The 14,549-nt window shown below is 35.2% G+C and overlaps 1 protein-coding gene across 14 annotated transcripts in view; it reads left to right on the top strand.

The window, feature by feature from the left end:
* LOC125650510 (MAM domain-containing glycosylphosphatidylinositol anchor protein 1-like) overlaps positions 1–14,549 on the top strand; it is a 46,618-nt gene that overhangs the window by 15,121 nt on the left and 16,948 nt on the right. The window lies entirely within an intron of this gene.

Here is a 14,549-nt window from a genome sequence, read left to right as displayed (position 1 = left end):
CTTGTCAAATTCACGCCATAAAAAACATTATTCTCATATATCACGAATTTCATTGCACCCGCAGCCGTATAAGGAAACCCGCCTCCTTAGATCAGGGATCGGATTAAATAAAAGCAGCCGATGGATCTGTGACGAATTTATGTGACACCAAATGTATCTATTTCATATCTGAAAACAAACCAGATTAACACAAGATCGCCTAAATATAATACGCAGGTTACATCTTGTCCGAACGCCCAATGATGGGAACCTTTGATTAAGAAATCATATCCTTTAATTCGTTCTGGTTAGTTTTAGGGTCTTTGTAGTTGAAATCGCCCATCGTTTTTTTTCTCTTTGACGAGCGTGTAACTCGTTTGAAACCTCTGTCAAGATGTTCATCAGGCGAATAATTGCAACAAGGACACACTAACCATCATTTTATATCGTACTAATCATCAATTTTGACGACACTGCCAAAGGAAGACTCTTTCCTTATCGAGATGATTTATGTTTATGCAGGAGAAAGATAAGAAATTATCAAAACCAGAGCGATGTTTCGTTATTCTTATTGAAATTTTACTCTTATTTGATGAATGGAAATCGTGTTCGTCACTAGTAGGTTATCCGTTGTATTGTGTGACTGGTTATCTCTCAGGACTTTACCATTTTATACACATCATTAGTGATTAGAAGCGTGGTGATGATGGGGAAGGGGGGGGGGGGGGTAGGTTCTCTTGTAGAGGAAGCACTTTAAGTAGCAAATCAAAAGAAGTTCGACTCCGGTCGTAAATTCTCCGTGCGTTCTGGATGCTTCAAAAGCAACCTTTGTTCACTCGTATGTTTTTCATTGATTGGCGTGCAAATACCCTGCCGTGCCCGGCGACAAGAAATTCAATAATGTTATGCAAGCTACCCTCCACTTTCTTTGAAAGTTTGTCAGATTTTGAATCAACTTTACTAAAAAGCAGAAGTCAAACCTCATGCGATGAAAGGTTTCACACTATTATTCAAAGTGTAGACCAGATATAATTAGAAAAACCAACAGTTGCTTTATATGTTTAATTGTGTTTCATATTAAAAGCTTCTCGTGTAATGTGCGAAGGACTCTTTATATACATTGACTTGAGTCTTTAACTTCGGTAGACAAAAATTCCTCCCGATCAAATTAAGAGAATAAGACTTTTATTCGCACCCACAAATTCTCAAAGGTCTTTACATCTAGTAATGTCGAACTCGTTTGACAAAAATGTTTTCTTAGAAATAAAATCATCAATTCCTCTTCAGGACAGTGATAACTTTGGATAATGTGAAAAGCCTAAATAAATTCAAAAGATATTCTAAACGATCGTTTTAGTAGAAGGTGCGATCGCATTGTCATGCAGGGAATGGATAGTGAAGCAGTTTGATTTAACGGACATTGTTATGACACATAGTTACTATTTAGTCTTCTGCTTCATTTGAGGGTTTTGTCAATCGCAGGCCATTACACGTAAGGAAAGTCCGCCATGGGGGCCATTTAGCCAAAACTGATACATTTATCTGTTTACAATAAAGTTTCTTCATCTGTTAGACTACGTTAGGGATTTATTTTCCTCTCTGAACTGAGTAGAATAAATTCTGTTGTTTGGTTTCAAACAGTGGTTATGGGAGACCTCTTCTCTGAATGATGTCAATACAATATCGATTACACGTTAAATATGATTAAGAACTTGTGCCGAAAAGACAGCGTAACCCCAATGGTTGTCAAACAACTTAATATTCATCAAGACACGACGTGTACCTGTGCATTCCTAACCTCACGATTGTCTACAAATCTCAATTTAGGTATATAGTTCAATATTTGCTCAGGGATCTCAATATGAACAGAATACAACGAACAGACGTAGTGCCAGTCTTCATAGAACTAAACATCATGGTTTTCATATCAATTTTATATATAACAATGTTTTCTTTTTGTACCGACTTTATCTAGTTGGAAATATTTAATGTATTTGATACCACGCGCCAGGTCTCTATTAACGAGATTCCGTAATGTAAATTATTTGCCCCCTTTGTCGACTTTTCTATAAATCGTAAAAAGGAAGCACAAAGTCTTAAATTTTGTGATGAATGCGTGGTTTTAAATTCTTTGAACACTGATGAATCACACTATGTGGACGCGATATTAAACGTTAACAAATAAAAAGGTCATTAAAATTACTGTTCCACGGATTTACCCAATAAGAGCCAGTAATGATTCTCGAACCTGCGTCTACAAGTGTCAGATTATCGCTTTCTGACTCCGGGCCTAATCTCATGGCGATGCTGAATTTTTTGGAAATTTTATTTTATGTGCACCTTTATGTTAATTTTCCATCCAAGGTCATGGATATAGGACGTTTCAAATTAAAATACACAGCGATTTTAATCACACACAAATATATTATATATTGTCCTATATATAATCCCTATATACATTATATACATACATATATATAATCCCTATATATATATATATATATATATATATATATATATTCTGAGTGTCCATTTTCAAAGCCACCTAACCCACACACTTTAATCCTCCTAATGATAATAGCCAGTGTATTGAATAATTCATGAAATGAGGTAACAATAAATATACATGATAACGGCTCTAGGGTGTGTATTGTCGGTTGCGGGTTAAACTCTTTGACACTCTACCGTTGCAAGCAAAATTGCTTTGTCACCCAAGTTTTTCATTTCCCGACCCATGCACTGTTGACAGGTACATGTATTGTCAGCTCGATTCAAAGCACAGCTTATGTTGCATCAGAGTATGCACCTGTGTTGCTACGGTGCACTTTTTCTCTGTGTTCATATACTGTAAGGGATCATTAAGACATTGAGATCAGAGACAGGCGTGTCAGTCAAAAGTAAAAAAAATTAATTAAAAAGAAAGAGAGAAGATTCGTTGCATCTCGACACACTTAGTTTCCTGTACTTGTTGACAGCAAGTGATGTCGCAGTGGTGTGTTCCTTTGAATTTCCTTGTCATCCTAGAACAAGAAGCATCCCGCCCATTCACCACCTCAAAGGGTGACACATATAATGCAACATGTATTGCTAATTAGTCGTTATTGACGAATTCCATCCATTTGTGCGTCCATCTGTCTATTTCTCTTGCCTTCTTTTGAGGGAACGGTAAATTAGCTAAGTTAGGGTGCTCGCCTCGCAGCCGGGACGTTCCGGGTTCCATTCTTGATCCCGGCGCTGTGTCAAACTTAAGACGTTTAAAATAGATAGTGCTTGTTCCTTTGTCATGTGCTCGTATCAAATGACCTGATAAAAGGGGGCCCCGTGTCCCGGTAGGCGTTAGCACGATATACAACCTGAACCCCCACAGCCTAGAGCGTCATGTATAGGTTAAATGTAGCACTTTACCTAGAGCTGGTAACATCGCGAATAGGGCGTAAAACAACATTCAATGGGGCGTAAAACAACATCAAATGAGACGTTAAACAACATTACATGAGACGTTATACAACATCAAATCAAACGTTATATAACATCAAATGAGACGTTATATAACAGCAAATGAGACGTTATACAACATCAAATCAACGTTATATAACATCAAATGAGACGTTATATAACATCAAATGAGACGTTATATAACATCAAATGATACGTTATACAACATCAAATCAAACGTTATATAACATCAAATGAGACGTTATACAACATCAAATCAACGTTATACAACATCAAATGAGACGTTATATAACATCAAATGAGACGTTATATAACATCAAATGAGACGTTAAATAACATTACATGAGACGTTATACAACAAACAAATGAGACGTTATACAACATCAAATCAGACGTTAAACAACATCGAAGGGGGCTTTAAACAACATTAAATCAGACGTTATACAACATCAAATGAGACGTTATACAACATTACATGAGACGTTATACAACATCAAATCAAACGTTATATAACATCAAATGAGACGTTATACAACATCAAATCAAACGTTATATAACATCAAATGAGACGTTATACAACATTACATGAGACGTTATACAACATCAAATCAAACGTTATACAACATCAAATGAGACGTTATATAACACCAAATGAGACGTTAAACAGCAAATAAATACATAGTATCCCATGAAGGGGATAACATCTGTCAATGTATCAGACACTACCATTGTTACTTTTATAAGTACAATGTAGTTTATTAGACGTGATATAAGTAGTGTATTAGACGCAGATATGGCAGTGCGTGAAGGAGGATAATGTTGGACATACGATCATTTGAGAATTATGAGAATCAAGGACTTCGAAAACCTTTGAAAATGTTTCAAAAATCGGTGACCTTGACAATGACAAGACTAAAATTAGCTGCCACCAGGGGCATCCGTATTTCACCAACATCTTGCCAGGAGAAATTTCTTGGAGCCATTTACATTCTGAAAGAACAATAATGGCGTATGTAATTGGCGGGTTAACGTTCTTACAGAGAAGTTGGTCGAGTCGGTAGGGGGCATGCTTTAACAATTCTCATACGGATAGTGTTTGTCATGCAAATTAACGAAATACAATGATAAGAAATAAGTAATAATAGAGAAAAGAAAACTTTAGATACAGTCGTAAATAATTCATATCAAGTGATATTGTGCGTCGATTCTTAGTGCGACGGTGAATCTGGAACATCATGAACAGCTTTATTTAAAAAAAAAATAATGGTCTTACACTAACCAGAACACTATCTGACTATTGCATACATAATTAGTATCGGTACGATAATTTTACTATGTTTGTCTTACAGACAGTCCCGCTGTCAGAAACGTCAACATTCAGAATGGTCGGGTCTCTGTTAATAAATGAAATCAACCAAGGTTATGATGTCCCCCCCACACACACACAGACACACAGACACACTGTTGCTTGCACTGTTTAATGTCACTATTGACTATACAGAAGAATCGATTAATTCTTACCAGTACCTTTGAAATCAGATGATATTTTTTAAACAAAGATGTTTTAGTAATTGGTTTTTTGTTGGGTTTTTTTTTTTGGCATAGATGTTTGGCCGATTACACTAAACAACTTAATTTCTCTTCCAACATTCAATTATGTACTCAGAACTGAGATGGTGAATTGGTTTCTCCAAGGTCAAGCACAAACAACTACAAAGTACTAGTCGGTCGCGTTCCTCTCACGAATTAAGCCCCTCAGAATTTCTCGTGAATCCTCCCTTCAGCGATCGTCAGGTGTTCAGTGTTATCGGGGGATCAAAACTGGCTGATTTACGCCACCTATATAAGATTGCCCACCCCGGGTGTTTGCCACATTGAAGTATTGGTCCAACAAGTTAAATCTGTTTGTTCACGAGTCGAATTTCAGTGTTATCATCTATCGAATCGCATGTGTTACTAATTGGAGCTTTCGTTGTTTTGTTTTTTTCTACTCCTCTTTGAGATATCTGATTGTAGATATAAATCTATGACTGGTACACCACCTTTAATATTTCAATATAAAGTTTATCTGCTAGCAAATGAAAAAAGACCACTATTCTGGAGTCTTAGGAATCGTTCAATATCTAGATACTGGTTTTAGGGGATTAGTTTTCAAGTATTCGCCCATTGATGAGTAGATTTTAGAAATAATTCTGTTTATGAAAGTATCCATAGAGAATCTGTTGTGTCATTATAACATTAATATAGGTGAGCATTTTATCGGATCTGCTATGTATTCATCACATTTTTCGTATCTCCATTAAACAACCGTAGAAAAATCTTCTTTCCGCATTTTTTGTTGTTGTTAGGCTAATACTGACTATGAATTCATTTCTGATAGGAAATTCGGATAACGGATTGCAAAGCACTTTTGAAATTATTTACACTCTCATACCGGTACACTTATTTTCTTTTTTTAAAATGCTGATCAGAAAGTGAAGGGAAACTATATCAAATGTTGGGAATACGTTACTGATGTTTGAAGTAGTTTTAATCTTTCATAAACCTTTCGTTCATTTCTTTGAAGTGATTGTTTTATGTGGTTTTAAAAGTTTTCACCTGAGAAATGCATTTTCTATATAATGCCAAGAAACTTGCACTATATGCATGTTTCGTTCTGGAAAAAAGAAAAGGATTTGCAAATACATTTCGATATTTCATTTTTTTTTCTTACAAAATGTAATCTAAAAATTCTAATTAAAACACATTTTTATTTAAATATAAGGATTTTAATATAGAAAACAGAAGCTGTACTGTGGTTAGATGTACGTTTCACATGCAATAAACACATACATATGGGATGGTTAGAGGTATCATATTGCCCATTTGTTGTCATCAAATAACAAGAATTGAGAGTGCATTCAGTAATATCAAAAGCCACATGACTATGTTTCTCTGGCTGTTATCAACACCTTGCTGTTGAAATTTTTTGTATTTTAAGCATACAGGTGGGCACGATAGAGTGTTGTTAGGTATATCACATTAGGAATGCATTTTGCTAGTTGTTCACGACTTTATAAATCTGAGATTTGAATGACACGCGGATATTAAATTCCTTCGTTTGACAGTCCAATGTGCATTATCTAGTTCGCAACACCGGATACAGGGTACCTTAAAATGTTTTAAATAAACATTATAAATATGCAGAACAAAATGCGACCGATTCTTCTACTTTTAAAGGTGCATAATTAACCGGAAGTGTAACACGTCGCCCTGATTATCGTACTCTTCCACTACACTATCACAAATTGCACATGTACTTAAAAAAATGTATTCATTGACAAAAATAGATATTTTTAGAAAGAAAGAATGGGGGAGTGAGACTTAATTCGGTAAACGACCTGTCTCTGGGTAATTAAATTAACACTCTGTAATTGCAACTAAAGACTTTCTTAACATTTTGTGAGGGCGAGGCCATTGGTTATGACAAGTATATAAAACATGAAAAGGTTAATCTGACCCGGAATGCGAAATCATGTGTTTCTCTTTATTTCCTACACCCTTTGCTTATTGAATATGCAATAATAATTTCTAAGAACCTCTTCACTGACGATATTTTCAGTGCCTGGGTTGTATATACATACCGTTATAATGATGTTGAAGGGGTCTATTATACCTATATCCAAAATAATTAAGAGGAACTACTTTACATTCATTGACTCCCAAAAGAGATTTCACAATATAATATATCCCAGATAGCTGACGTCTGTATAGTAATTTGCACTATTGTAATGTTGTAGCTTACAATATTGTTTTAAAGTAATTTACGATATTGCAATCTTTGTATATTTGTCAACACTTTGTGAATTCATAATGTACAATATGATTTTGACAGTATATTTTCCTTTTACTTAAGAGAATCAGAAGGGAAAAAATCACACACACACACTCACACACACAACATTTAATGGTCTCGTACACGAGGTAAAATAAATTTTTATTTCCGTTTACATTTAAATGCATTAAAATTGAGTGCGGTCCAGTAAATTTCAAGAATTCGATTATATATATGGCCCAGTAAATTTCAAGAAATCGATTATATATATATATATATATATATATATATATATATATATATATATATAAGCACTGAAAAGGCCACGACACTGTTGATTATTTTGTTTAAACCTCAAATTTTCGACACAACCCGCATCTTTATCAGGAGACATACATTACATAAACAAATATCACATACTACGCACTACGAAAAAACGACAAATATAAATAATCTACATTGTTAACAAGAATGATCCACTGATATATAATATTGGAATTGAGAAAAATGTTTGTCTTCGTTGCAAGCGTGTCGTGTCTGCAAACTATGGTGTCTAGAGAGTTTGTACCATCATCGGGTCAGGATGAGAATAGAAATATTTTTTGTTCAAAATTATAGAAATTAGACATAATAGAGAGAAACCTTCCAAAACAAAGTGATTGTGAAATAAAATGACGGGAAGATAATGATTTGGGTAGCAGGGGACAGTTTCGCACTATAGGCCCGGTCAACTTTTTCAAAAAATGGAATTACCCCGTCTTTGAAGTGATATTACATGTGTAAAAATGTATACAATAATTTTAGGATGCATGTCAAATGTAGCTGAGTGCTTAGTAAAAATGTTGATATACAACATGTAGGTGTCACCATGATTCCTAGCATATAGATGGGTGCAAATACGAAACTAAGACACGTGGTCAGTTGCTGAAGAAATTCCGGTGAAAACATGCAGGGTCTAGCAAAAGGTCTGTAGCTGTGAGGGAAGGTGGATGGCCCCATATGAGAGGTAGATTTTTGAGAAGGGCAGATAAGGTTCTTGATTGTGCACAGTGTCTAAATCCCCATGTTTGGTACTGTGATGGTGTGGGGGGGGGGGGGGGGGTGCGGATTAGCCCAAATGAGGGAAAATCAAAGCAAAAAAGGGGAACCTGCTCAGAGCATGTTTTGTGCACCAGCACCAGTATTTATAGATTACATGTGATTTAGGGTCATAATTTATTAACTACACTAATATGAAATACAAGTATTGACATAAAAGGGAAATATGATTTTTCATTAGTCTGTCATAATCTGACTTTGGTGTATACCCCCTATCCACATGTTTCAAAACCAAAGAAACTGTCCCCTGCCACCTTGGAGATACAAATTATTTGGTAATTCGTACCATTGTGGATTCGGATATGGTAAACAGTGCCAAAAACGAAAAATGATTGATTGATTGATTGATTGAATATTGTTTTACGTCCCTCTCGAGAATATTTCACTCATATGGAGACGTCACCACTGCCGGTGAAGGTCTGCAAAATTTAGGCCTATGCTCGGCGCTTATGGCCATTGAGCAGGGAGGGATCGTTATCGTGCCACACCTGTTTTTGCGGTCTCATCCGAAGGACCGCCCCATTTAGTCGCCTCTTACGACAAGCAAGGGAAAACCGAGGACCTATTCTAACCGGGATCCCCACGGGATACGAAAAATGATGATATGATTACTGCAACAACAAAAAAAAACAACCCACGATTAAACAGTTAATTAATAAACAAATGAACCTCGCACTAAAATCACCAATCCAAATCATGAGTGGGAGAGAAGTCTAGGAAAAAGATACTGTACTATTTTTTAAGGTCAATACTTTTTTTCTTTTATTTCTTTCAAGATCAAACAATCCTGAAATTCTAATATTAAAAAACCCAAAAAACATAGAGCTATATGAATTCTTAATGAATATTTCTAATAATGTTTTATCATAGTTTAGAAGTCTAAAGATGAATACTAGATTTCAAGGTCAATATTCTATTAATTATTTTTCCTTTTTAAGGTTAAAGGAAAGGTGAAGATAACGAACTAGTGATCAATTTCATAACTCCTATAAGCAATACAAAATAGATAGTTGGGCAAACACGGACCTCTGGCCACGCCAAAGGTGGGATCAGGTGCCTAGGAGGAGTAAGCATCCCCTGTCGACCGGTCACATCCACCGTGAGCCCTATATCTTGATCAGGTAAATGGAGTTATCCGTAGTTAAAATCAGTGTGCCAAGAACGGTCTAACAATCGGTGTGAAACACGTTAGACTGCAATGATAGGTTGTATTGGCAAACTAGATCGTTATAACGACCATAGATTTTGCGAAATGCTGACTTTAAACGAGACTGTTGAAACCCCTGTATCCTCAACTTGTTTGCCAGTAACCTGTCCCGACCTAAAAACTGACCATACGCAGAACAAGCTCTTGAATATCGAATGAGTTGGAATTAAATATGCATCATCCCACACCTACCCGGAGTTGAACTCACGACCTGTGGATCTACTACTAGCAAGTGACCAGTGCGCTAAAACACATCTAGGCAAGTCTTAACTCTTGCCTTCGACGACGATAGAATTCTCGCCTGCTGTCACACGCTACACGGTCATTGAGAAAGGATACAGTCATTTTGACGTAAATTTAAGAGTACCATACACAAGGGCTTGCTCCCGTTAAAAATGATATTGTAAACAATCCTATATTTTAACATATTGTCAACTTATCATATTTATGTAGCAATATATAATCATCACCTGCATATGGTGTTTATATATCTCGATTCGATACGAAGGAGCAAGTTCTGCGTATGATCAGTTTTTAAATCGGGGTAGGCTACTGACGAACAAGTTGATGTTGCAAGGGTTTCAACATCTCGTTTAAAGTCAACATTTCGCAAATTATATGGTCGTTATAACGATCTGATATACAAATACATTTCATTAGGTCGAATGCTTTCTGACGTGTTTCATACCAATTGTTAGGTCGTTCTTTACACACTGGTTTTGACTACGGATTACTCCGTTTATCTGATCAGGATATAGGGCTCAAGGCGGGTGTGATCTGACAACAGGGGATGCTTACTCCTCCTAGGCACCTTATCTCACCTCTGGTGTGTCGAGGGGTCCGCGTTTGCCCTAGGCCTATTCTTAATTTTGTATTCTTTATAGGAATTATGAGATTGATCACTGTTCGTTATCTTCACTTTTACATAGGATTGTTTACAACGTTTTCTTTTTAAACGTAAGCAAACCCCTTGTTCATTGATCATACAAGATACATATTGCATTTGAATTTTTTTTTTTTTTATAAAGCTCAAAGATTACAAGGAACTCTTATATATATTATCTGCTAAAGTAAGTATAAACGTGTACTTTGGTGTTTTTTGTTTTTTTTTAGCGCTAGTGGGTTTTTTGGGGGGGTGGGGGGGAGGGGGGGGTCGACGGTCATTTTAGTGCTTTGCATATTTCTTGTATTTGGCCATGTATCCACACGGATCCAACACTGATAGGTATCGGGTGTTGTTGAAACTCAGTGCTTTTATATATATATATATATATATATATATATATGATTGCATGATGACAACGTTTTTTCCATTAGACAGCCATAAAAATTTTGTGTAGATTTAACAGATACATGTATATATATTTACATAATTATTTTCAATATTAACATCAAAAGTACTTGATAAATCAAAACTCTTTTTATATTAACATCATTCAACATAGTAGACACACGAATTTCATTCAATCCAGCAGGGAAATGCCTTGTTGAGTATTTGTTTAACAATACAGAAAGTAAACAGTCAGGCTTTTTTGTGGACTCCTCCTAAATTACGAAAACGTGTCTAATGCTTACTTGTAAGTTGTTATTCTGTTTGTAAGACAGAGAAATTCAACCAATTTGCTTCTAAGAGCTCTCTACTATTTAGAAACGTAAGTCTTTGGGAACACCTACTGTATCATCAGAACATTGAAATCTGGCAATCAATCAGAAGTTATGCAATTTTTGAAAAAACCTCTCGGTTTGAAGTACTATGAAAAATGATTAATCTGTTTCAAGTTTTGAAAATGGCGTGATTTATGAGAGTAAATATTTTTCGTGGCATATGCAACTATAAAAGCGATAGTTGTAGTCTAGAGACCGCCAGCAAACTTCGCTGAGTGTTTATTAAACGCCTTTACACGTAAAAGCAACAATTCACAATTCAAATAAGAATTGAAGGTCCATTCGTTTACTAGTACTAACATCAAATAAGAATATTGGACATAAATGGCATTCAGGGGCGTTTAGAAACCACGAGTGCCCGTACCTGCCGATCAAACCAACACCTATCTTAACTAAACAGTCCCTAAGTCGCCATCAAAATGGAATTAGGGTAGAAGACCAGTTTGAATTCCTTTAACAAGGCAATCTGTTATAATATTTTATCTTGTTTTTCTAACGTTCGGCAAGATATATCAAGGGTGGGGGGGGGGCTATTATACAGAAGCAGTTAGCGAATGATGCCCAATATTTATGATCTCTTTTCTTATTCCTCGAGATGAAATTCTGCAGATTTCGCTTTGTAACATTTATGTCTTGTTGATCACTATTTTCGACATGTGGATTTCTTCATAGTTTGGTGAATTACGCAATCGATCGTTGTGATATTGTTGGAGACAATCCCTTTAAATGTTCTCTCTCTCTCTCTCTCTCTCTTTCTTTCTCTCTCTTAACATCATCATCATCACCATCATCTTCAACATCCTTCGATTATTAAAATGCACAGTTTCTCAAGGGACCAATTCTTTTGAAAATTTAATGGATTTATGTAGCATGGCACAGTACCGTCAATGTTTTACGTTGTTTTGTTGTATTATCAAATATTTTGGACTGTTTATGGATAAAATTGCATGAATAATTTCTAGTATCCTTTTTTTTTTTTTTTTTTTTTTTTTTGTTTTGTTTTAAAGAGACATATAAGTAAGGAAAATGATTTGAACATTTCAAGCAGCTTTAAAAAATAGTACATATACATGATTTTTGTGTTGGTACTCCAGCGTAAGAAAATGGGGGTAAAAATCGCATCAGTAACTGACTTTCATCACTAACAGTGATACCGGTTGTAAAAGATTAATAAACTGTAAAAAATTATTGTAATTTACCACATTTATTGCCCCGTTATTCATCTATTCCGTTTGGGTTTTAAAAGGAATCTACCATAAAGCTAGCGTAGATGTCCAATTTCTCGTTCATAATAAAATATTTCCCCCCTCTAAGTAAAAGATAATAAGTATCTGCCCAAGTTCTGATTCCAATCAATGATACGTTTTAATATACGTAATGGATATAAGACACGGTTATTCCCGTCAATGAAGAAAAAGATTTGCAGTTTTCAGTTCACATTTTGTCAGAAAGCAGAGAAAAACTGATGGATTTGGGCGGAAATCCGTCCTTTACCGTTTCCATTGAACTCTGCCTCTAGGCAATAACTGTAGTTTTCTTATACGTATGTGTATGAATATGAATGAAAAGTTTTAATCAAAATATGTACAACGTAATTAGAAATACTGCAATATGCAGTATTTGATTTATAAATATACTTTCATGAAATGTCCGTGGTTAAGTCTGTATGTAATAAAGTTCCTGTACTGTGCAAGTAATTAGATATTGCCATATTGCCTACGTTATTTAATTAATTTCCTTGGGGATAAGTCAAAATTAAACTTGACTTCATAAGAAAAATACAATTTCAAAGACTTAGTTGGGCGTGCAATATCTCCGGAAGTTGTGCAATCTCTCGGAAGTGATGTCATGAAGTATTGCAAACTCAGCAACCAATTGGTAGACTCAGTTGCAATTTGAAAAAAAAATATCAGTATTGTAACTGAGAAACTATAATTTCAATGACCTTTTTTTTTTTATACACAACGGCTTATGTAAAACATAAACATAGCTTGTATAACCATAATTTATGTAAAGTATTAATATTCATATAGCTATTGTGAAGGTGAAGGAAGTGTATGTTCATGACAAAAACGACATTCAAGCCATTCTGTTTGATGTATGTGCTGTTAAAAGCCACTTCCGGTGTAAACTTCCTGATATCAACACGCAAATATAATTTTCACCATCTACTGTTTCATCTTTTAGAAATTAAACCTTTGACCTTCAACTACAGGGAGACGTCGTCACGAATATTGTAGAACGGTTCTCCATATGTCACACGAATTCTATTTAGTCAGCATATCTTAAAACAATTCGGCAGGTACACAGTTAACGAAAGCAAGTGCATGTTTTGTTATGTCTACCATCCTGCTTTCACGACACATTTATCATTTATCTGAGGCCTCGGGGCTTGTGCTCTATAACCTATTTTTTCCCTAAGAATTAAATGTATCTATTTTCAGAGGGTTTTTTCACTATTGTCTTTCCTACGAAATCTAAATACACGCGAGAGGATCATTTGGGCGATATCTACTCGCACTGCGTTCAATACTGAAATTGCACTTTTATGCATGATTGTAAATTATTCATATATCATTGAAATAGTTCAGTTTCGATTCATTACGAGGAATTTCAATAAGTGTTTCAGAATCAATTTTACGTTGCATAATTCATGGAATTTCTTTGATGATTTTCGCGAGTCATTGTATATACCTATTTCTGATCTGTACAGTTCTTTTTTATTGTACAGTAAATTAGAGACAATGTACTGAGACATTAGAGACAACGTATTGAGATATTAGAGACGATGTGTTGAGATATTAGAGACAATGTGTTGAGATATTAGAGACAATGTACTGAGACATTAGAGACAACGTATTGAGATATTAGAGACGATGTGTTGAGATATTAGAGACAATGTGTTGAGATATTAGAGACAATGTGCTGAGATATTAGAGACGATGTGTTGAGATATTAGAGACAATGTGTTGAGATATTAGAGACAATGTACTGAGACATTAGAGACAACGTATTGAGATATTAGAGACGATGTGTTGAGATATTAGAGACAATGTGTTGAAATATTAGAGACAATGTGTTGAGATATTAGAGATGATGTGTTGATATATTAGAGACGATGTGTTGAGATATTAGAGACAATGTGTTGAGATATTAGAGACAATGTGCTGAGATATTAGAGACGATGTGTTGAGATATTAGAGACAATGTGTTGAGACATTAGAGACAACGTATTGAGATATTAGAGACAACGTATTGAGATATTAGAGACGATGTGTTGAGATATTAGAGACAATGTGTTGAAATATTAGAGACAATGTGTTGAGATAT

Source organism: Ostrea edulis, chromosome 5, assembly GCF_947568905.1.
Source record: "Ostrea edulis chromosome 5, xbOstEdul1.1, whole genome shotgun sequence".
NCBI classification, from domain to species: Eukaryota; Metazoa; Mollusca; class Bivalvia; order Ostreida; family Ostreidae; genus Ostrea; species Ostrea edulis.
This window is presented reverse-complemented; position numbering and strand designations above follow the sequence as displayed.